The 21,929-nt window shown below is 44.4% G+C and overlaps 1 pseudogene across 1 annotated transcript; it reads right to left on the reverse strand.

The window, feature by feature from the left end:
• Window positions 1–14,351: 14,351 nt before the first annotated feature.
• LOC311598371 (protein PBDC1-like) lies at window positions 14,352–19,890 on the reverse strand (annotated as a pseudogene). The gene is made up of 2 exons: window positions 19,821–19,890; window positions 14,352–14,953 (listed from the first exon to the last, which is right to left on the reverse strand). The product of its transcript is annotated as a protein PBDC1-like (transcript).
• Window positions 19,891–21,929: the final 2,039 nt, after the last annotated feature.

The raw sequence follows: 21,929 nt of genomic DNA on the forward strand, positions 1-21,929 counted from the left end.
GTAAAACAGGTGGAACCGGAAGTTGCTGTGTTAGGAGAGACAAGTGATATGTGCTCTCTTCTCTCATGTGGAGAGTGAAAAGTAGAGAAGCAAGGATTTTAGCGATCGCTATGGATTAAAATGTGTGCGGTTAGGGAGCGAAGGGAGCACGGGACAGAGAAGGGCAGCTGCTGCGTGTATGGACACATCACAGCGCCTCCCACTAACACATGTGATGACTATGTGCCAACAGATAAACAACTTTCGTGGGCATGAACAGACATATCAGCAGCAAGTGCCACACACTGGGATCAGGGCCATGTGCTCTGTGTTCCTTAGTTATTTTTATTCGCTCGAGAAAAGCAAGACAAGCCCCGGGAGGCCCTTAGGACATGAAAATTAAATGTGGCAGCTGAAATGGGCATCTGTGGGAGCAGCTCAAGCAAGCTTGCACTCACTAGGCGACACAGAAGGAGTTGAGATTGCTGTTGCCACTGAACAGAGCCTGGAGAGAAGGCTTGCAGACTGTCTTCTGGCTAAGGAGGCAGGAGGGGGACTTTGCTTGGTAGAGGATGCTTACGGTCCATAACTGTCATTTCTTCCCAAAGACTGATGCTTTCAAGGGCCCGCCTCCTTTGCCCGACTGATTGCAATCTTATTTGTACCAGGGCAGTACAAGTCTTGGTTGTAAGTATGCAAAGCATAATGAAAAGATTACTGCTCAGCCGCTGGGCTGTTTGCTGCAGGAGAAATGCTCCTCAGTCCTTTTGTCCCCCAAGCAGCCTCCCATATGGAGGAAGACAGATGCCTTCCTGGTCCTGGTCCTGCCTCCCAGAGCTCCCTGCAGTGTGGATCTGCCCTCAGGAAGTGGGGCTCTGCACTGGGTAATAAAGGCAAGGTGGCAGGACCTCCAGGCCTGGTTGGGACCTGGCCCTGCTCTGTGTAGCATTTGGCTCAGAGAGTGGGGCCCACTGTCAGCCCCTCCCTATGAGCAGCTTGGAGTCAGTCTCTTTTCCTCTGCCCACATCTCCTGCCTGGCCATTTTCCTGCCCCGGGAAGCAGCCAAATGATCTAGCCCTGGCAGGAAAGGAGAACATTTATTTCCTTCTTCATGCAGATCAAAATTATATGTAGCTCTTCAAGTACAAGGTCTTGGGACGCACTCTCACCTCAGCCTCTACAGTGGGAGCAAGATGCACCTGGATGCTTCCTTTGTTATGGCATCAACCAGGTACAGAACTGGGTTCCCTGACTATGAACGAAACGAAACAGAAAGGATTTGAGGGGAGGGGGTCAGCCCAAGGCAAGAGATAGAGAAAAACTTAAGTATCTCAGAGCAAGCAACCACTTCAGAGAGTTAGCATCCTCAGTCAATAGGGACTTTGTTTTGAGAGCAGGGTAAAGGGCAGCCCAGCAGATGCTGAGACTACACGGGAAATGCAGCCCGCTAGTAGCTCCCATATGAGAGAGCAATGGAGAAGCAGCATGCCAACTTCTTTCCTTGCTCCCAGAGGCCTGCTTGCCAGAGCCTACCAGCTTGGGTTCTGTTTGCAGCAATTTTCTTTGTTGAGGGCTGGTTCCCTTCCGGAGTTAAGGCCCAGACCAAGCACATGGACCTGCCTCACCTGGTAGGCGGAACAGCGCTGTGGAGGGAAGGCACCACTCACTCACAAATAGGGTCCTGCCGCTCTGCTCTTGATGTGTGTAGGACTCGGAGCACCCCCTTATCAGTGCTTTCTTCTGAGCCCACAACCTCCTAGTTCCCACTGATATTTCTCCTTTTGGCAAAGTACAAAATTCATTTTTAATGTACAGTATTTTGCTCAAAGAGATTGTAAGTCATTCCGGAACAAACTGAGAAATTGACAAGCGATAAATCCTTAAACCAGAGTCGACACAATAAACACAAATAGCATATGGTGCCGATGTCAGTGAAGACAGGCATGGTGAAACCAGTGAGGTCGCTGTGAGCACAGTCTTAATGTCTCACATTATCCACGTGGTGAGCTCGCTTCGGTGCAGGTAAGAAATAGACAGCGCAGCTATTCCAACTGGCCTATTCTCTGTGACTCGCGCATGAAGGATGTGGACCCCACAGTGCAGCCTCAAGTCATCCTGCTAGGTCAGGTTCCCCACTCTTTGTCCTCACCACGTCATTTGTCCTATGACCCATCATTGTAGACCCTGCTCCTCCAGGAAGCCACTGAGCTCATTTGTAAGTAAGATTTTAGGGTTAAAAAAAAAGAGCTTTTTGTAATGCTTATGAAAAATACAACTTAAGGAGCATTCCTATTTTCCTTTCTCAAAACTTGTAAATTTTTTTCTTTCCTGAAAATTCAGCAGGCAATTGTTTGATTCTGCGTTTCCCACTGCTGTAACAAATATCTGAATCTGAGTGATTTATTATTATTTTTTAAATAGTATATTTGGCTCATGTTTCTGGTGTCCTGAAATAGATGGGCCTTCAGCAGCACCAGTAGCTCTGCGTAAACCTCTGCTCCCCCATCACAGCCACACTGTTCATGAATCCATTATAACAGCTTTAGAAGGACAGAGGACAGCGGCTGGAGGCATGGCTCAGCAGTTAGGTGTGTGTTCTGCTCTCCCAGTAGACGAGGGTTTGCATCCCAGGACCTGTATCAATTGATCACAAAATCTTCCTAACACCAGTTCCAGGAGTCTGGCCTCCACGGTACCCACGTACACGTGACATATTTTCAAAGACACCCACATGCGTACACATTTAAAAATAAATATTTTAAAAGGGCAAACCTGGCTGATTCTCTACTAACCGATCTGCTTATATTTTGGGACCTCCCCCATAGCATGTGCTGTCTTGTAGGCATTTCTTCAAAGTTCTGATGGCCAACCAGGCCGCCCATCGCATGACATTCTCAATAGCCACTCCAGGTATTAAGTGTTTGAGTTGGGTACCCTGCAAACCAGACAGTGGCAGAGGGTGAGCACACATAAAGTTTATTGTGGGTTACTCAAGGGAGTAGTTGCTTTTGTGTTTAAAATCAGCCTGCGACGAACAGTTTTCCTTAAGGCATTTTCACAAACAGTGTAGGTTAGTCCTTCTCATTCTTCCGTATTTTCACCCTACTTTCCCTCCTGTCCTACCCCAATACTGCCATTCCCACTTCCATATTTAATGCATTTTATGACCAAAGAGAACATATTTGCCAGTTACACTTCAAAGAAGGAGTTGGTATCTACCATGTATGAAGAGTGGCAAAAATGAAACACACACACACACACACACACACACACACACACACACACACAAATTAGAACTGCCAATCCATCAAATGGGCCAAAGTACTAAACAGACAGTTCTCAAAAGAAATACAAATGGCCAATGGATACCTCAAAAAGTGTTCACCAACCTTAGTAACCAAAGGGACAGATATTTGAGGAATTATAAAAAAAAAGTAGACTTGGGGGTGTGGAAAATTGAATGGAGCCAGCCCCCCCTTTTTTTTTTAGTTCTGACGGAAACTAATCATCCCTTCAGTCGAAGGCAGTTGAACACATCTGTATGTTCTCAATAAGAAGCAGTTCCAGGAGCTGGAGCTGGAGATTGGGGTTTACACTACACAAGCACCTCCACCTCAGCATTAGGCCTTCAAGTTCTTATTCACCGCCAAGCTTTGCCTGTTGCTGTGTGAGAAATCACCCACAACTCGGCGACTGAAACAATAATAAGCAGTAATTACCTCAGAGTCTGTGGATCACAAATTTTATAGCAATTTAACTGCTTAGTTCTAGCTTGAAATCTCTCACAACATTGTAGACAAGATGGTGGCCAAGCCTGGGACTATCTGAAGGTTGCGAGTGGGAGCAGAGAAGCAACTTTCCTTGTTGTTGCTTTTGTACTTCTATTTACATTTTCTCTAAATTTTACATATAATATATATTGATCATATTCTTTATCCTCCTACAATTCTTCCCAGATCCTCCCAGAGGTTTTTTTATTTCTATTTTGCTAGTAGTTTGGTGATGCCTGTTGGTAGGAAGGCTCAATCCCTTGCCTCGAGAGCCTTCCAATGAGCTTCTATGATATTTTTTATATTACAGAGCAGTTAGTTGTCCCCTAAGAAAATAACCTAGGAGGGAGATACAAGCCACAGTGTCATTTATATAAAAGTTATACACCATCCTTTCCATTATCTGCAGGTTATGCATGGCAGAACTATTCCCTGTATGAAGAGACCAGAAAGCAAAGGCCACCATGATTATCTTGAAAATTAGCTACTGCAGAGTGATTTCAAATACTTCAAAGTCTTAAACCAAAGGCTCTTTTCTTTTTATCAAATGTTCATGTCAGTTTAATAGTAAGCTCTGTGCCTGAAGGGGGCTCATGGGTTTATTATACACACCCAGAATTTGGAAGTAGTTCCAAGTCATCCACTTGAAAATCATTGATTTTTCTTTGATCAACGCTATTATATGGTTTGACTGTTTCAATAAAAGCACTCATCAGTGCGATGATATTCTGTTTGTATCTGATTATATGATATATTTTATATTAAGTTTTAATATGTATCATTTTAGCTCTAGAAATTATCTGAAAAAATCATGATATTGTGCTTAAAGAGCTCCTGTGTTGACGTTGAATTCCTTGGTTGGAGTCTTCTCACATCGTGGGACACTGGAGACATAAACATGGCCCCAGGGACTGCAAAACAGAGATACTCATGCCTTCTTATTCTTGAACACATTGCCCTTTGGTGAGATTAAAAACTCTACCCCTTCTGAGCCTGGAAGGACTGAGCAGATGTACCCCAAGATCCAGAAACGATAGCAGGAGAGTGAAACTTTAGCAAAGCTCTCCCAAGATTTCAGCAGATGCTTTTCTTAACCTAGAAACAAAGACATTCTAACATAGCAGGGCAAACCTTCCTTTGACTCTTGTGTCAGCCAAGGGCCACAAAGGAGAAGGAAAGGCCAATGTCACGGTTCAGCACTTTGGTGGCCTGGAAAAGCCAATGCCAGCTATAAATAAGACACTAGCTCCAGGACACCCTCTCTCCCCACCAGCTAACACTTGACTGAGGGGTACCCTTTAACTCAAGGCTGTAATTCATTTCCACGGCAACCAGCAAGGCATAACAAACATGTTTGAACCAACTGGAGCCACATTTATTTTACAGACTCACAACTGATACCCCTCCTTTTGTAACGGTAGGTATGTTGGCTTAGAAAAATTATCTTCAGATTTGATAGGACAACCTGTGTGTTGAGCTTGGTTTAGGTAGATGCCAGGTCTGGGACCTAGGAGAATGAGAAGTCCCACTTCACTCTTCCAGCCAACAAGTGAATTTACTGCTCAAGTATGTACTACGTTATACAATAGGAAAACAGACATAACAAAATAAGTCTTGTCTTGAACTCAGCCATGTTAATAGAATTGAAATGTGAATTGTTAAAATCTGTGATAGATATAGTTACTGAAATTGGGAGAAAGTCTTCGATTTTGACTGGTAAGAGGAGTTAAAGAGCGTGCTCTAAGCAAAATCAATAGTGTATTTTAAGATGTAGAAACAAGTGAAAATGAAGTTCGCCTGGGTAATTGCCAGCACTCACTAGGGTTGCTATAGAAATTTTTGGGAAGTATGAATGGATGAGGCTTGTGTTAGTCGGGTTAGGAAAAGCTGAGAAAGATCAAAGCAGGGTTACAACATTCAGTTTGAAAGCAGTGAAGAGATCCTGGAGAATTTTAGAGGAGAGCGAAATAATTAGATGTATTTGGACACTCTCTCTCTCCCTCCCTCTCTCTCTCTCTCTCTCTCTCTCTCTCTCTCTCTCTCTCTCTCTCTCCTCTGAGAACAACAAATAAAACTTAAAGGTAGGCCTCATGTCCAGCTGCAGATGACCAACACAACAAACTCAATGGTATTTTTGGAGGTTTTTTTTGTCTTATGTTGATTTGTTTGGATATTTTGTGTCTACTAGTCTTTTGCAGGTGTGTTATAGTTTTAGTTTCTGGTTTTGTGTTTTTATAGGTTTGTTTTTCTTTGTGCATGTGTCTCTGTGTGATTATGTTTCTTTCTTTTCTTTTTTCCCCCCTATTAAAATTCTGGATTTGGGTGCTGGAGGGATGGCACATCAGTTAAGGGCACTAGCTGCCCTTCCAAAGGACCTGGGTTCAATCCCCAGCACCCACATGGCAGCTCACAACCGTCTGTACCTCCAGTTCCAGGGCCCTGACATTCTCATACAGACACACCTGCAGGCAAACCACCAATGCACAGCAAAATAAAAATAAATTATTTTTTAAAAACTCTGAATCTTGTTGTTGCGGTCGTTTTGTTTTTACTTGCCTGATTGTTTTCTAAAAATAAGAGAAAGAAAGCACGGAGCTGGATGGATGGGTCTGTGTAGAGGGTCTTAGGGGACATGAAAGAGAGGAAACCATGACCAGAATAATATCTTATGAAAAAAGTAGTTTCGATAAAAACATAATGAAAATGTTTTGGATTTTTGTTTGTTTGCTTGATTAAAAAAATAAGACTGAAAAATGATCAGAATGGATCCCCAGGGGACTCTCCCATTTATAGGGAAATAGAGACAAGAGGGAAGCAGGCACAGTAGCCAAGGACTTAAGAGGAAGTCAGAGACAACAGCTGCGGGCTGGAAGAATGTATTCAAAGCCAGGCCAGCGAGTTGATGCTGGGGGGCAGAGGGTGTGGTGGGATGGGGGCGGGGCGGGGTTGGGGGCGGGTGGAGAGGCACTTGTTGTCAAGCCTGATGACCTGAGTTCAATCCCCACGCTCCACTTGGTGCGTGGAAAGAAAGAACTGACTCCCCAAAACAATTCTCTGACCCTCACATGAGTGCTGTAGCATGCTCACACCCCCTCCCCCAAATAAATAAATAAATAAATAAATGTAATAAAAACATGAAAAACAGAGTGTCCCACTCAGTGGAAAGTTCAAAAAAAGACCAAGACAAATGTATACACATTGGGTGGGCAGCTAGGAAGCTCTTAGTGACAAAAATTTTATAAAAATGAAGTGAAAATGAGGAAGAGGAGCTAGCAGGTGTCAGTTGTTGTACTTGGGAGATAGCTCAGCCAATTCAGTGCTTATATTGCAAGCATGAGGGCCTGAGCTCAGTCCTCAGAACCTATGTAAAATAAACCTGGAGTGATGGCGGATGTTTGTAGTCCCAACACCAGTGAGATGGACACGGGAGGATATTTGGGGCTCATGGCCAGCCCAATGGGCAAGTTCCATGCTGATAAGCAATTCTGTCCAATGAAATAAGGTGGAGCCACACCCAAGGAATGGCACGTGAGGTTGTAGTCCAGCCTCCACACATGTGCACCCACTCACATGCATACACGGGTGCACACACACACACACGCACACACACACACATTAAAAAAAACAACACTCTTTCTGAACAAGTGAAGATAGCCCACTAAAAGCAAGTGGACATCTTGGGGAATGCCTGTTTTTAATTTTGTAAAGGTAGGAGAAATCTGATGACATTCTTTTGTAAGTAGAAGATGCAGAGAAAAACAGAAGTTATGAAAGATTCAACTTTCTAAAGACAGGGAAGGATGGAGTGTTAGTCAGAGGTCCCTAGAGTAACAGAGTGTATAGAGTAAATCTATCTGTCTTTCTATCTATCTATCTATCTATCATCTATCTGTCTATCAACTATCTATCTACCTATCTCTACCTATCTATTTATCTCTGTATCTATCTCTGTATCTATCTATCTATCTATCATTGATCTGAAGGGGATTTATTAGAACGATTTACAGGCTGTGGTCCAGCTAATCCAACAATGGCGGAAGGCCCAATAATTCAGGAATTGCTCAGTACACAAGGCTAGATGTCTCAGCTGGTCTTGAATATATTCCAGAATCCCAAAGGCTTGAGTGCTAGTGAGGATGGGAGGAAGGGGGTGGCAGCTTCCCTCTTCAATGTCCTTTACATAAGATGCCACCAGAAGGTGTGGCCAGGATTAGAGGTGACCTCCCAACTCAAAAAAAATCTGGGTTAAACGAGTGCCTTCACACCTCAAAGATCCAGATTAGAAGTGGGCCTTCCCACTTCAAATGATGCGATTCAGCAAAAGTCCCGCACAGGTGTGCCCAGCCATTTTTGGGTTTTAGTTAGTGCCAGATTCAGTCAAGCTGACACCCTAGAGTAGCCATCATAGATGTGGTCTCCAGCCCCTAATGGAGAATTTTCCTAAAACTTGAGGACAAATACTTCTTCCTTGGGTACTTCGGGTTCCAGGAAAAGATGGATCCTGATTCACACCCTGGGCAGGGCAGCACCTACTGGCATCACCAGAGTTCCCCTTTGATGCCTCTCATATTGCCTGATGCTCGGTAAGTGGAGCCCTCTGTGGGCCTGTGGGAAAAGGTGGTGATGGGTTTGAGGGTTGGAGATGGGGAGGAAATGAGCACTGTGGAGGGTGGGGAGGAGAGGCAGTGTGGGGAGGAGAGGCAGTGTGGGGGGTGCAGTAGGAGCCTTGCGTTATAACGAAGGAGCCCCTCTTCACCATGAGAGGAAAATGGCTGACTCCTGGATTCTTGACATTGGGCAAGGCAGGCAACTTCCCAGACTGTCCTGTTTCTTATGGCCTTGGAGGGTCTGGCAGTTTTACCTTTGAGTGTTGTTTCTTTTTTACTCCACCCCCACTCCCCCCCAAAAGAAGCAACTACACAATTAATGGGCCGTGTGTCACCACTAAGGGGGATGGCATTTCCATTCACGTGCCTGAAAAAACAAAATGACTCAGCTCTGGTGTATTAATTAGAGTCCAGTTTACTTCCATGAAAATAGAACCCATTGTGCCATCTTTATATATTTATACACTTAGTGACTATGAGTCTTGGGAAGTGTCCAGAACAAAGCCGGGAGGGAGAGGGGTGGCTTTGATTGACTGCACACTTGTTTTCTGAACACAGGAGACTGTTCCTTTCAATTTGTTAGTTACCTATTAACAAAGCCCTGGCTGTGTATGTGGATAGAAATAGTTTGTAAAAACCCTTCCATTGGAGGGGATGTACAAGTGACAGCTGTGCTACCTTGCATGTCACTTATGAAAACTTATGGCCACAGTCATAGTGCAATTACTCAAGCTTGAATTTCGATCACTCCCCCCACCCCCTTTTCAGAATTCTTCAAAAATTAAAGAAATAGAAGGTCCTAGCCATCCCACTGAGAGCTAGGGAACACACCCTCCGTGCCTCTTGCCAACTCCCTAGGGAAATAGAGCATATCCTATGGTCTGTGGGTGGTGGTGGGTTGGGATGAGCATCCTTGGTCCCAAAGGTAGCTATGGTGATGCCTTTCAACTGAGGTCAAGTTAGAGAATGGTCCCTTGTGCTTTGCTTCTCGTGGTGACTGGATTCTACAGTCTAGGCCAGCATATTTTCAAACTGTCTTAACCACATGTTACTGGCTACAGTACCTTCCCCAGAGTCACAGCTGAGGCCTTGATTTCTGGGTGTTGATGTGTTTGGTTCTGATGATAGAGTTCTCAGTCTCCTTAGACTCCTCAAAAACCCGACATGACCTTGTTACTGCTCCCCTGCTTAAGCCAGGCTGCAGCAAGCTGTTAGTGGTGGCTGGCTGCATCACTCAAGGCACATTGGATGCTGTGAGTGATGACACAGACTCATACATTTGCAATCCAAACCATCACGTATCTAGGTCACTATTCCAAGTAATTGTGTGTGTGTGTGTGTGTGTGTGTGTGTGTGTGTGTGTGTGTGTGTGAGAGAGAGAGAGAGAGAGAGAGAGAGAGAGAGAGAGAGAGAGAGAGAGAACTTAAATCACATTAGTACCTACTGTAAAAAATCTATAGTTTGCTGTACTCTTCAGAAACAACTGCTTAATTCTTAAATAATTTATTTTTTCATCAGGGCTAGGCCTATAGTTCAGAAGCAAAGCACTTGCCTCACAGGTGCAAAGACTTGAGTTCAATGTTCACACTGGCTAAAGGAGGAAAAAAGAAGTGAAGTCTTCAATAATCTTTTAGCAGCTAGGTGCTGCAAAGGCCTCTGGCTTATCTTGACCAAACATTAGATGCAAAGGAATTTTCTGATTCTGCTTTTCTGATGTACTCCTTCCATACAGTTTTGGAAGAAGGCAGTTATCCTGCATTCAAAAGGCACAATACCAAGAATGTGGGAATAGTTTTATGCTAGGGTACTTGACAAGAAGAATATACCTGCTCTATAGCAGTCCTTAGTCCTGCTTGTGAGTTACACAGGCTACAAGCAGGGCACAAAAGGTTCCAGAAGATGCAGCACTTTCCATCCAGAAGACAGAGATGTGTTCTTGCCCCTACAGGTTCCCCTGAAGGTGAAACAGTTAGATGTTGCTTATCTTTGGAACACCAGTACCTCAAGTCCGATAAGATTCTCTCCACACAGACAGCACCACTCCAAACGCACGGGTCTCTCAGCACAGTGGTTTGAACAAGGCACTGCGGAGAAGTGTGCTTCAGAGCTCTTCACACCAAAGTGTTCTTCTGAGCAGGTGAGCAAGCACACTGCATTCTTATCCAAGTGTAACGAAGCTGCCCAGGATTAAATCTGCCCTTCTGAAGCAAAGTAAACAAAGTCCAGAAATGTCTGTGGAGAACTGAACTATCTTAGAAGGTCAAACAAGGAAATTCACTATTTATTAAATCAACCTTTCTCTCTCCCTCTCTCTCCTTCTGAATGTGTGATGTATGTATGTATGTATGTATGTATGTATGTATGTATGTATGTATGTGTTTATGTGGGTATGTGCACCTGGGCATATAGGTGTACTTATACATGTGTACACATGCATGTGGAAGCCAGAGGTGTATGCCAGGTGTCATCCCTGGTCTTTCTCCACTTTCTTTTCTTAGAACATCTGCCATTGAACCCAGAGCGTACTGGTTTGTCAGACTACCTAGCTAGTGAGTTCCAGCAATAATCCTGTAGCTGCTCACCCTCCTGGCACTGGGATTAAAGATGTACACCTCTCTGCCTGGCTTTATGTGGGTACTGAAGACCTGAGCTCAGATCTCCATGCTTGTGTGGTCTGTGCTTTACCAACTCAGCCATCTCCCTAGGCTGACTCTGCCCAAACTATTGGGGGGATACTTGGGGGGGGATGGGAGACAGGAGGATTTTCTTTGTGCACTCTTCTATCATCTTCAATCGGCTTTGCTTTGTCCATCACACAAACTGAAAGTGAATTCTACTTCTTTCACTGGCCAAAGGCTTATGACAGAGAGCAGGAGTGACCCTAGGTCTCACGGAAAATAGAGATACATCAGTGAAATCTTCGGGATGTAGCATCTCTGTAGTTAAAAATGAGATCAAGAGTTTCAAGGCTTCATATTAGAAGGAAATGTCACCTCGAGGATCCAACCACTCACTCAGAAATATGCAGGAACTTGTAGTAATTGAAGATGGTGTCAGGTCTTCACTACACTCCTAGTGTGGGACTCACCAGGATGGTCTAGGAAGTGTCCCTAGCTTGTGTGAACGTTAAAGCCCCACAGATGTTTGTGTTAATTTAGTAGCTAAATACATTTGTTTCTTCCTGCTTCCTCCTTCCCCATCCCCATTTCCTTCACTCTTCCTTCTACTTTTCTAGTTTCCTCTTTCTTCCTCTGAATTTTTTTTTCTTGTGAAGTCCAAATTGTGGTGATGGACAGCGAATAGGAGGGAATCATCATGCCCAGGAGTCGTGGCAACATGGAGACTTGCCTCCAGAGTTGTGAAAAGGAAATTCATTTCTGTTATAAATTACTCCATCTGACATACTCTGTTGTCGAGGCTGATTATAGTCTAAGACAGTAGTGTGTGAGTGTAAAATAATGTCAACTTCCACATGTAGACAAATGAACTCTTCATGGTGGATCACTGTGAGTTCGAAGCCAGCCTGGTCTACAAAGTGAGTCCAAGACAGCCAAGATAACATAGAGAAACCTTATCTCAGGAAGAAAAAAACATGCAGACTGTGGGAGTTATCCAACACAGGGTGTCCCAGCACTGTCACTGTCATACACTACTTTTGACCTTGCTAGTGTTGGGTTGGGGACCTGTGGTTCCACAACAGTCAGGCTAGTCCTGTCCACAGGATCATTAAGGATGTACAAACAATTCAAGCTACCTCAAACAGAATGATCATGAGGGCTGGGGATGGGATTGTGGAGAGTGCGACATTGTCACACTCCAGATGTGGATAAAAGTGGACATTTTGTCCCTGGAGTTGCCAGCTGCCATCTTGTACCTATGAAAGTTACAGGATAAGCCAGTTTTATACATAATAAAGCAGAGAGAAGGAAGAACTTGAATCATTAAAAAAAAAAAGAAAAGAAATGTATTGCATTAGTTTTATTACTTGGGGCTGAAGCTGGACATAGCATGGCATCCATTGAGGGCCTAGACAAGTTGTGACAGTCACTTCTCTTTCACCCTGTGGGGTTTGAGGTTCAACTCCGGTCATTAGGCTTGACAGTGGGGGCCTCTACTCACTGAGCCATCTCATCCATCTTTGAATCTTACTTTAAATCAGTCACACAACTAGAACTTTTACTTGTGTTGAATCAATAAATTCATCCAGTGTTTAAGCTGAGCTGGAGCTTCTATCATATATCAGCAGAGATTATCCATTTTGATTAATTAATGTATGATCAGGGTCAGGGGACACATATAGCAGCTAATTGATACATAATGCACTATTATAATTCTCTTTCAAAGGCACTCAGTATGTAGGACATACCCTTACCTTGGTCTCTTGATTATGAAATATAATAAGTGTGTAAAATTATTAGAAATTAGCATACAAGTGTCACTCAGCACCATGAAAGACAATGTCTGCAGAGAGGTGTGGGGGGTTCCTGGAGGAGATGAGGTTTAGATAAGAGCATCTAGGGGGCAGTGGATGAAGGTGAAAAAAGTAAGGGGAGCCCCATGACCCAAGAGACTCTGCTACCCAGGTATCTTTAAGATACTTTGTGCCTTAGAGACACAAGCCCTGTCTGTCAGCCTTTCTACAGGACTCAACATGGTTTCTAGCATGCCCCTTGTTATTTGGGGGGTGATAATAAGCTGAAGCTGGGGTTCCTTCCTAAGAAAGCCTATCCAAGCTCCCTTCTGCATGCTCTACCCCTTCTGCCTGTGCCAGCAGCTGCTGCAGTTCCGCTGTCTATCTCTCCTCGCTCTCAGTTCCCTGCATAACTTCTGCCGCTGAGTTACAGGAAATTTCTGAAAAGCCATTTAGAGACAGATTGTAATATAATGCCCTTCGACGTTCCACTCTAGCAATCGATAGAGGCAGCACTCCCTGCAGAAATAATCAGCCTAGGGTGGAATCTAATATGCACGAAGCTGATATTTTAACTCAGCCGGAGACGCTCTGTGAGTCTCCGCTTGAAGCCAGAGCCCGGTTCGTTTTCCTGCCTTTGTCTTATATTTTCATGTACTTTTAAGGCCAGGGTTTTTTGAAGTAGCTTATAGTGAGTTCATTCTATTTTAGTTGTTCAAGGCTGGAACTAAGGTCAAGTCTACATAAAAACAAGCACTGGGCCAAGCAGCAAAGAGTACATTATACTAGGGAGAAATAAAATGGCCATTATGGCCCCGGAGCAGATGCCACACCCTCTCGGCAGCCTCAATTTAGTTCCTTAAGGAAGGAGCTGAGGGCCAGACCAGCCAGCCCTGCGTCCTTGAACGTGAACCTTCCTAATGGAGAGTTGTCCCTCACCCTATGGAATGTCACAGTTCAGTGAGGGAGGCGGATGATGGTACATCGGCTCCATTCCAAGTTCTGGATTAGGAGTGAAATGGAAATAGTGCCTTTCCTTTCTCTTCCTTTCCTGGAATTCTTCTCTGTGGCTACAGGCCACAGATTAACATCTCCCACTTCTTCTTATAAACGCTCCTTTGGAGGAGTCTTTCTTCTTCTTCTTCTTCTTCTTCTTCTTCTTCTTCTTCTTCTTCTTCTTCTTCTTCTTCTTCTTCTTCTTCTTCTTTGTCTTCTTCTTCTTCTCCTCCTCCTCCTTCTTCTTCTCCTCCTCTTCCTCTTCTTCCTCCTTCTTCTTTTTCTTCTTCCTATTCTTCTTTTCTTCTTCTTCTTCTTTTTTTTCTTCTTCCTCTTCTTCTTTAAGTAATACAAACCAAAAGGAATTTATTTACAAACTGTCTTACTTCAACAACAGTTACAGCCAAGAAACAGGGAGTTGAGCAGCAATTAACTAAGACTCCACTAATTGTGTTTAGGCTGTTATTCCCAGAGTAGCTTCCCTTATTAGCTAAAAAGATGTCCTTCTGAGCCCTCCATTTGCACAAGGGCAGTCATTTAACTGCAGGGGTCTGTGCCTTAGCACTGGTTCTTGTGGCTTCAGCTGAGCCACAGCTCTGGGCTTTCTTTTTCTTCTCCCTAGTCAGTTTTCTACTTTTTTCCTTCTCTGTTGGCTCCTTCTTCTTTTTCTCTTCCACTATCAGCAGCTTTCTCAGCTTCCTCTTCTTTATTGTCAGTCCCTTTCTCTCCTTCTTTGTCCTGAATACTGAAGGAACCTGCTTTGTTATAGCCTCCCCGGTTCTGAGTGATTTCAACTGAAAAAAAAAATGAATCCTGGGTGCAAAGATGGTGTTCTCCTCCATGTAGCCCTGGGAACAATCCAGCCGCAGTCAAGTCCCATAGTTGTAATCTTTTACGATCCCTTCAAATTTTAAGGAGAATGGCCCCCACTTCTCTATAGCTGATTCAGATTTGAGCTTTTCTGGGTCCAATACACCCTAAGCTTCTCAAAACGCTCATGGAACTCAGAGTAGATTTGGTCATCTACTTTGGTGAGTCTCAGGAACTGTGGGTCCACTGATGATATCAGTTTGTTGTAGATTTTAGCATGCTGCATTGCTTGAACGGCCCAAGCCATTTCCATATCAGGGTCTTGTCATAGGAGAGAGAAAGAGCATGGGCGATGGATACCACTTCCCCAGAAACCGGCTCTTCACAGACCGGTTAGCGAGACTTCCTCTTCTCACATCTTGGTTTCTCTGTGTAGCCTTGGCTGTCCTGGACTCACTTTGTAGACCAGGCTGGCCTCGAACTCACAGAGATCCACTTGCCTCTGCCTCCCGAGTGCTGTCATTAAAGGCGTGTGCCACCACTGCCCGGCTCTATTGCTGCTTCTTAAGTAGCTCCCTCTTCTGCATGAAGAATGCTCTCTTGAGCACAGTGAGTCTAACTTTAGCAAACACGAAGGAGATTCTATGAGAGTAGCTAAAGCAGTAGGATTTTCCCAGCTATTCCACAGCTCCAGTCAGCAGCCACAAGATTGGAAGGGAAGAAGACTGGGAGCTGGCTTTAACAGAAAATTGCTGTTACTATGACTGATTAGATGGACCTTTTTCTTCTCCTGTCCCAGCCCATGTCCACCACCACCAGTACTGCCTGCATGCTCTGGAAGTGAAAGGATTGGAAGATGGTGACAGCAGACCTTCATGTATCTCAGTTGGCTTAGTCAAGGAATCACAAGATGAGCGTAGTCACTGTGTAGAGATTTACTTCTTGGAATGGGGATTTGCCACCCCCCCCACCCCGCCTATTGAAGGGGGAGTGTCTTAGCAGAAACACTGACAGCATTAAAGCCCCAAAAGTGGGCCATTGAAGAGACTCTTTATAATTCCTTACCAAAGCAAATCAGTACGTTATGTTTTCTCTCTCTTAAAAAAAAAAAAAAATATATATATATATATATTAAAAAAAAACCAAACAAAACAAAGTCTTCCTTAACTCTTAGAGTTCTTTCTCATTTCATAAGTGAGCTTTCATGTAAAAGTTTTCCAACCCTTAGTCTTCATATAATACATGTAGCCATGGAGAGACAAATGAATGCATGGTAAGTGACTGGGCTTCTCCAATAAATGATAGCAGAGAGAAAAAGGAAAACACAGGTCGATGGGACACAGGAAACAGCGTTTATTAAAGCATTGTATTTATCATCTTATAAAGGGGAATATGTACACTATTCAATCAGCTAAATGTTTTACAATAAAAGATGAAAGAAGAGGGCAGATGGGATGGCTGAGTGGATAGAGATGTCATACCCCACAACCTGAATCCAGTCTCTGGGCACCGCATGGTGGAAGGACAGAAGCAGTCCCCACAGGTTGGCCGTCCTCTGGCCTCTGCATTTGCATTACGGCCCGCGCGCACACATATCTTCACAGAGGAAAAAACAAGTAAAAACAGACACAAAATAAAAAGAGGAGAATGCATGTAAGATGAAGAATATTTTAACTGGCTTTATTCCTTCCTTTGTGTATGTTTGTTTGAGAAAGACCTCATGTGCTAGGGCTGGCTAAGAATTCCTAATGCCCTCACCTTTACTTCAGGAATGCTGGGGTTAGAGCTGTGCACCCCAATATGCTACAATTTGCTTGATTTAGTAAGTCAGTAAAGTATACACACATCAAAACATCACATCACATACCTGTGCAATTTTTTATCTTTTAATTATGCCAGGACAGAGTTGGGAAATTTTCCAAAAATAAATTCAGTGTAATAGTTGGAAAGAAGGGCCTGGGTGTACTGTTCATATATATATATATAATCCTAACACCGGGGAGGCTAAGGAAGGAGGGCTGCTGTAAGTTCTAGAAGAGTCCAAGACCCTCATTGGGTCAGAGTGTTTGCCTTGCATGAATGAAGCCCTGAGTTCAAACCTCAGAGTCTCACAAAGCTGAGAATGTTGGTGCATATCTTTAACTCCATCAGAAAGGGAAAAGACCAGAAGTTCAAGGTCACTCATAGTTATATAGCAAGTTCCTCACCATTTTGGGACACATGAGAGCTTATCCAAAGAAAGAGGAGCGAGGGTGGAGGGTGGGGGGGGAGGTTGGGGTGAATAAATCCAGTGAACATGGACAAAGAAAGAGAGGGAATGGAGGTGGTACTTGGAAATGCCTCAGATCTACTTCCTGTCGTCTTCCACTGATGGGTGAGGCCATGTAAGAGTTCCCCTAGTCTTTAAGAACTGTGGTGCTGTTTTGTTCTATCTCAAAAACAAAACAAGAAACTGAAACTCTGTAGTGTGGAGGGGAGAGGGGAGTGGGAGCATGCCATGAGACAAGTGTGGAGATCTGAGGACGGCTTATGAAAGGTGCTCATCTGATTCCACCGTGTGGATCCCAGGGGTTGAACCTGAGGCCTCAGGCTTGACCTGGCACAGGCCTCTACCCACTGAGCCATCTCACTGGCCCAAGAGCCACATTCTTCTCTTGTCCCTGGGGAGGTTTACTGGAAGCCATTTTGTCTCACGGACAGTGCAGTCTTCCCTGATGCCTTTGAAGTCTATATCTCTCTGTTCGTGGGGGGGGGGAGGGGTCTGTATATCTTGTGGTCTGTGCTCCCTGTAGCACCAAGATGAGGACCAAGAGCCAAGGGAGAGTGAGATGTCCCCAAGCCAGCTTGTCCTTTGCACTTATGGGGCAAACTGTGACTTTTCTCAAGGCCCACAAATTATAGGGAGGGATGGGGCGGATATTTTCTGAAAAAAATTATACCACCCATAAAAACATGCCAGATGGGAAGATGCCTATAATTTTAGTGGCTTTCAATTATATTTATTTAGTTCAGCCATTTATTGAAACAAACTCTAGACATTCCAGGTAGCTTTTCCAAACAAAAGAAACTCTGATGTTTGCTTTTTGCCCATAGTCGAGGTTGGTTAGAATTCAAGCATTAGACATGGGCTCAGAAGGAAGGCCCTTGCAGGCCTGAGTTCAAATCCAGAGTGACAAAGACTGGAAAACATTCAAAAGATGCTTATGCTACCTTGGTCAAGGCAGATTTCCTCTGCAACATATACGTCAGACAGACACCTGGACTGAAAGATAACTATTCAAGCTATAGCATAGCTAATATTTTCTACCCATCCTGAGTGCCCCAAAGAAACTCTTAACTACCTGGGTTTCACAATGTTATCAGTCATCCACAGACTTTGCCTTCCTTGAAAGTGCTTCCAATTGTTTCAGTGGCAAAAGCGACCTAAATCAACACTGGATATAGCAAAGAAAACAAACCACTTATAAACATCCCTGTACCTGCCAAAACTGGAAAGCTATAAATAGGGGTAGCAAAAAAACCATGGTTCCAAAGTATTTCTCAAGGAGAAAACAGGCGGAAAAGGGTGAATAATCTTCAAAGAAGTTAAAAAAAAAAGCAGTTCATTTGCAAGTTGGAATTTCTGGGGTCATAAGGAAGTGAGGAAACATAATTCAGACACGATAGTGTGATTCCTGTACCCCTAAGAGAGCTGCAATGTGGTCAGTTGACTGCTGGGTGTAGGGGTTCAGGCCTGTAATTCTAGCACTTGAAAGCCTGAGGTTAAAAGATTATGGGTTCAAAGCCATCTTGTGATGTATAATAAGACCCTGCCTGAAAGAAAAAAAGAAAGAAAGAAAGAAAGAAAAAAGAAAATAGAAAAAAAAAAAGAAAAACGGCAAGAAAGACAAGAAGGTGTCAGTTTGATCTGGGAAATTACATGGCACACAAAGGAGCGTTTGATATTGTTAACCCCCTTGTGTTTTCCAGAAGGCACACTCTCTCCTTCTAGGAACAGTTTGGTTTGTCAAGGTAATTTGCCAGCCACATCCCAGTGTTAGTTCTGCTATTACATCACACAGCTATCTCTTTGATGATGCCCATGGCTGTTTATCAAGCAGCCAAGGCTGCAGTTGACGACCATTGTTCTAAGGAGCTGTATAGTCTTGAGCAGAGTCTTGTCTCTGCCACTATGCACTGTGTGACCCAGAGCTAATTCTTTGTAATTATTGGTTTTATTTTGGGGGGACTACAATTACATAATTTCCCACTTCCTTTTCCTCCCTTCAAACCCTCTCATAGACTTCTCCTGGCTCTCTTTTTCAAATTCATGGCCTTTTCCCCTATGAATTTTTGTTACCCTGTCACCTAGGAAGGTCAGAGCTACAGCTGTAAGGTCTCACCAACATGACAGCGTTTACCTCAGCTGAACAAGGGCAGCAGCAACACACATGTGCTAGTGATTGGGAGAAGGCCTGGGAATCCTAGGCTTACACAAAGAGCTACATACAACCACAGGATGCCAAAAGCAGGAGAAACAGTCTTCCCCAGGGACAAGCACATGGGAGCCAGTTCTTTACCCTTCAATACTTTGATTAGTTGAGAAATGTTCATTTGCTCTGTTTCTTATAATCACATGACTAGCTGATCAGACGATGGTTTTGGTGATTAAAAAGAATCAATTCAAGTAGAAAAAAACAAACAAACAAAACTTGAATATAGCCAGGCATGGTGGTGCACGTCTTTAATCCCAGAACTCTGGGAAGCAGAGGCAGGTGGATCGATGTGAGTTCAAGGCCAGCCTGGTCTACAAAGTGAGTCTAGGACAGCCAAAGCCTACACAGAGAAACCCTGTCTGGAAAAAACAAAAAAATATGAATATACAAACTTTTTTTCTTAAGTATACAGAATTTTATCACACGGCATAATTTTGCCTTCTGTAAATTAAAAATAAAATAAAATAAACGTGGTTAATATGATGTTTAGCAGTAGCAATGATTCAATAAAGGCTTCATTTTTAATAATACCACATTATTTGAAAAGAACAATATTGGTCACTCATTTGCAACATTAAAACGAATTCCTTTACAAGAATGTGTGCTGAAGTTTGAACATGACTCGAGTTCATAAAACAGTAATTGGCGAATGAATCATTCTCATTTCATGGGCCCAGGACTACGTGACTCTAGCCATGAGCCTTTTAGCAATGTCTGACCCTTTCAGTCCAAACAAAAAGATGGATCTTAGACTCTAGCCACTAGGGTTTACTTGGTTCCCTGAAGTTGCATGTCTGTGAGATGCTTTCTCGTGTCTGCTTCAGGATCTCCGTGGAAACCATTATGGGTTGCCTGTGGAAGGGAGGGAGGCAAGCTGCCTCAAAGTAGGTACACTCTGTCCCACATCCAGATACTTTAGGGTACAGGCAAACAGATATGGACACAAACCTCATGGATACATACACACCTATACACACGTTCACTTGCTGTGGGCAGACACCTGATGATGATGTGGACTCAGACTATGAGCACACACACACACACATGTGACTGCACATTGTGAACACATGCAAAGTCATACCTCAGGACATGCACATGTCTGTGTGTACTCACACGGTCAGCACATGTAGGTGCTTTCATGCTTACAGCAAAGACACCCATGTATGCACTCCTACTGGATGCACATACACATATGTACCCTCACATTTTGTATGTTTGTGTGTTTATATGTATTCACACTGTGGATACCTACGTGCACACATATGTGCATTCTCACCGTGGACACATTGGGCGTTTTAAACTTTAGAGAAAGCACAGACACAGACATGGCTCAGCAGAGCAGCATGCAGCAGAGAAGTCCTCAATGTGTGGATGTGCTGCGTGGAACTCGGCTTCATCGTGCTGACCTGGTCTCTCGCAGCCAACTCCGAAGCAGCGGGGGTTGCCTCTCAGCTCGGCTGGACAAGAAAGCGTCTGGTCGGGAGTTAGAGCAAGAGAACCAAGGCCGCAGCCCTGAGTTCCTCTCTCCCTAGCAGAAAGCCCACAGAGCTCTAGTTGGCACAAACTGCCCAACCAGGGGGCAGAATTTGGCAGTTTGGTGCAGGAAAGTTTCTGCCATTAATGGGTAAGTGATTAACTCCCGGAAGTAGCTGTGGGTGCAGAGAGGGGTTGGTAGAGTCTCAGAACAGCGGTTGCTACGTTAGATCCTTTTAGCCTTCAGGTCCACTCGAGTGGCCTTCCCTTCCAAGTGAGGGTGCAGAGCAGAGCTGAAGGGCGGGCCTCCCGTGGTGGAAGCTGGGTTGTTGAGCGTCCAGGCTGGGCTGGAGGGAAAGAGCTGAGCTTGGAAGTGGTGGCACCGGAAAGACGTCCCGCCTCGGCGGATGTCTGGAGCAACGGGTTACACATTTACACACACACAGCCACTCTGTAAGGCAGGCGTTGCAAATGCTACTCATTATGTGTAAAATAAAGATTACGCTTGCTCGTGTGGAATGCCTTTGAATGAAAGAGCTAGCAAATAATAAACACGCTCCACCTACGTTTAAATGGTGAGTACAGGAAAATGCTCTGAGGTCAGGATGCCCAGCAGTGCCATGAAAAGACGTCATAGAGAGACTGGATCTTATCCAGAAAGCCAGGAAGGGTACCCCAAGGAAGTGCCTGATAGCTTCAAGCTTAAGTATCAATCTTCACAAAGGGGAAGAAAGAGTGACAGACCAAGCAGGCTCTGGTCCACACTGACACTTGGGTGAAAAGGAGGCAGGAATCCAAAGAATGGGAGGCCAATGACCAACAAGACAGCAGCCTGCAGGAGGACTGGGGGTCAGGAAGGGCTGGAGGAGGAGCTGGTGAGGAGGGTTGGGGGTCAGGAAGGGCTGGAGGAGGAGCTGGTGAGCCATTTTGTACATTTCATTTTTTTTTCCTCCCAGGACTAGCAGGAGGCTATTGAAGGGTTTAAAGAGAAGGGCAAGACAGAGATTTGCATTCTGAAAAGAGTCCATTCTCGCCACAGTGGGGAGCTTAATTAGAGGCATCAGGAATGGAAGCAGGGAGGACAGTGAGGGAAAAGAGGGCGGTAGGTCTGAGCAGTGAAAGAAAGGAGACAAAATGGCTCGGTGGTAACTTGGAGGTGGGTGAGATAGGCCTGAACCCTGGGTTTCTAACATGGCTGCCTGGCTGGGGGAGATGCATTGCTGGCATCAGGAACCTGCAAAGGACAAGGCTTAAGGTGAAGGGAGAGAAAACCCCCCTTCAGACCTCCAGGGAGAAGGGTCAAGTCAGAAATTGCAGATGTGTTGGTTGTCCCTGACGCTGAGTCTAAGCAGGCGATCCTCTGTTGAGGCCTAAAACCTTCTATGTAGCAGGGCAGAGAGCCTGAAGG

This window comes from Acomys minous (assembly GCF_964271855.1).
Source record: "Acomys minous genome assembly, chromosome: 5".
NCBI classification, from domain to species: domain Eukaryota; kingdom Metazoa; phylum Chordata; class Mammalia; order Rodentia; family Muridae; genus Acomys; species Acomys minous.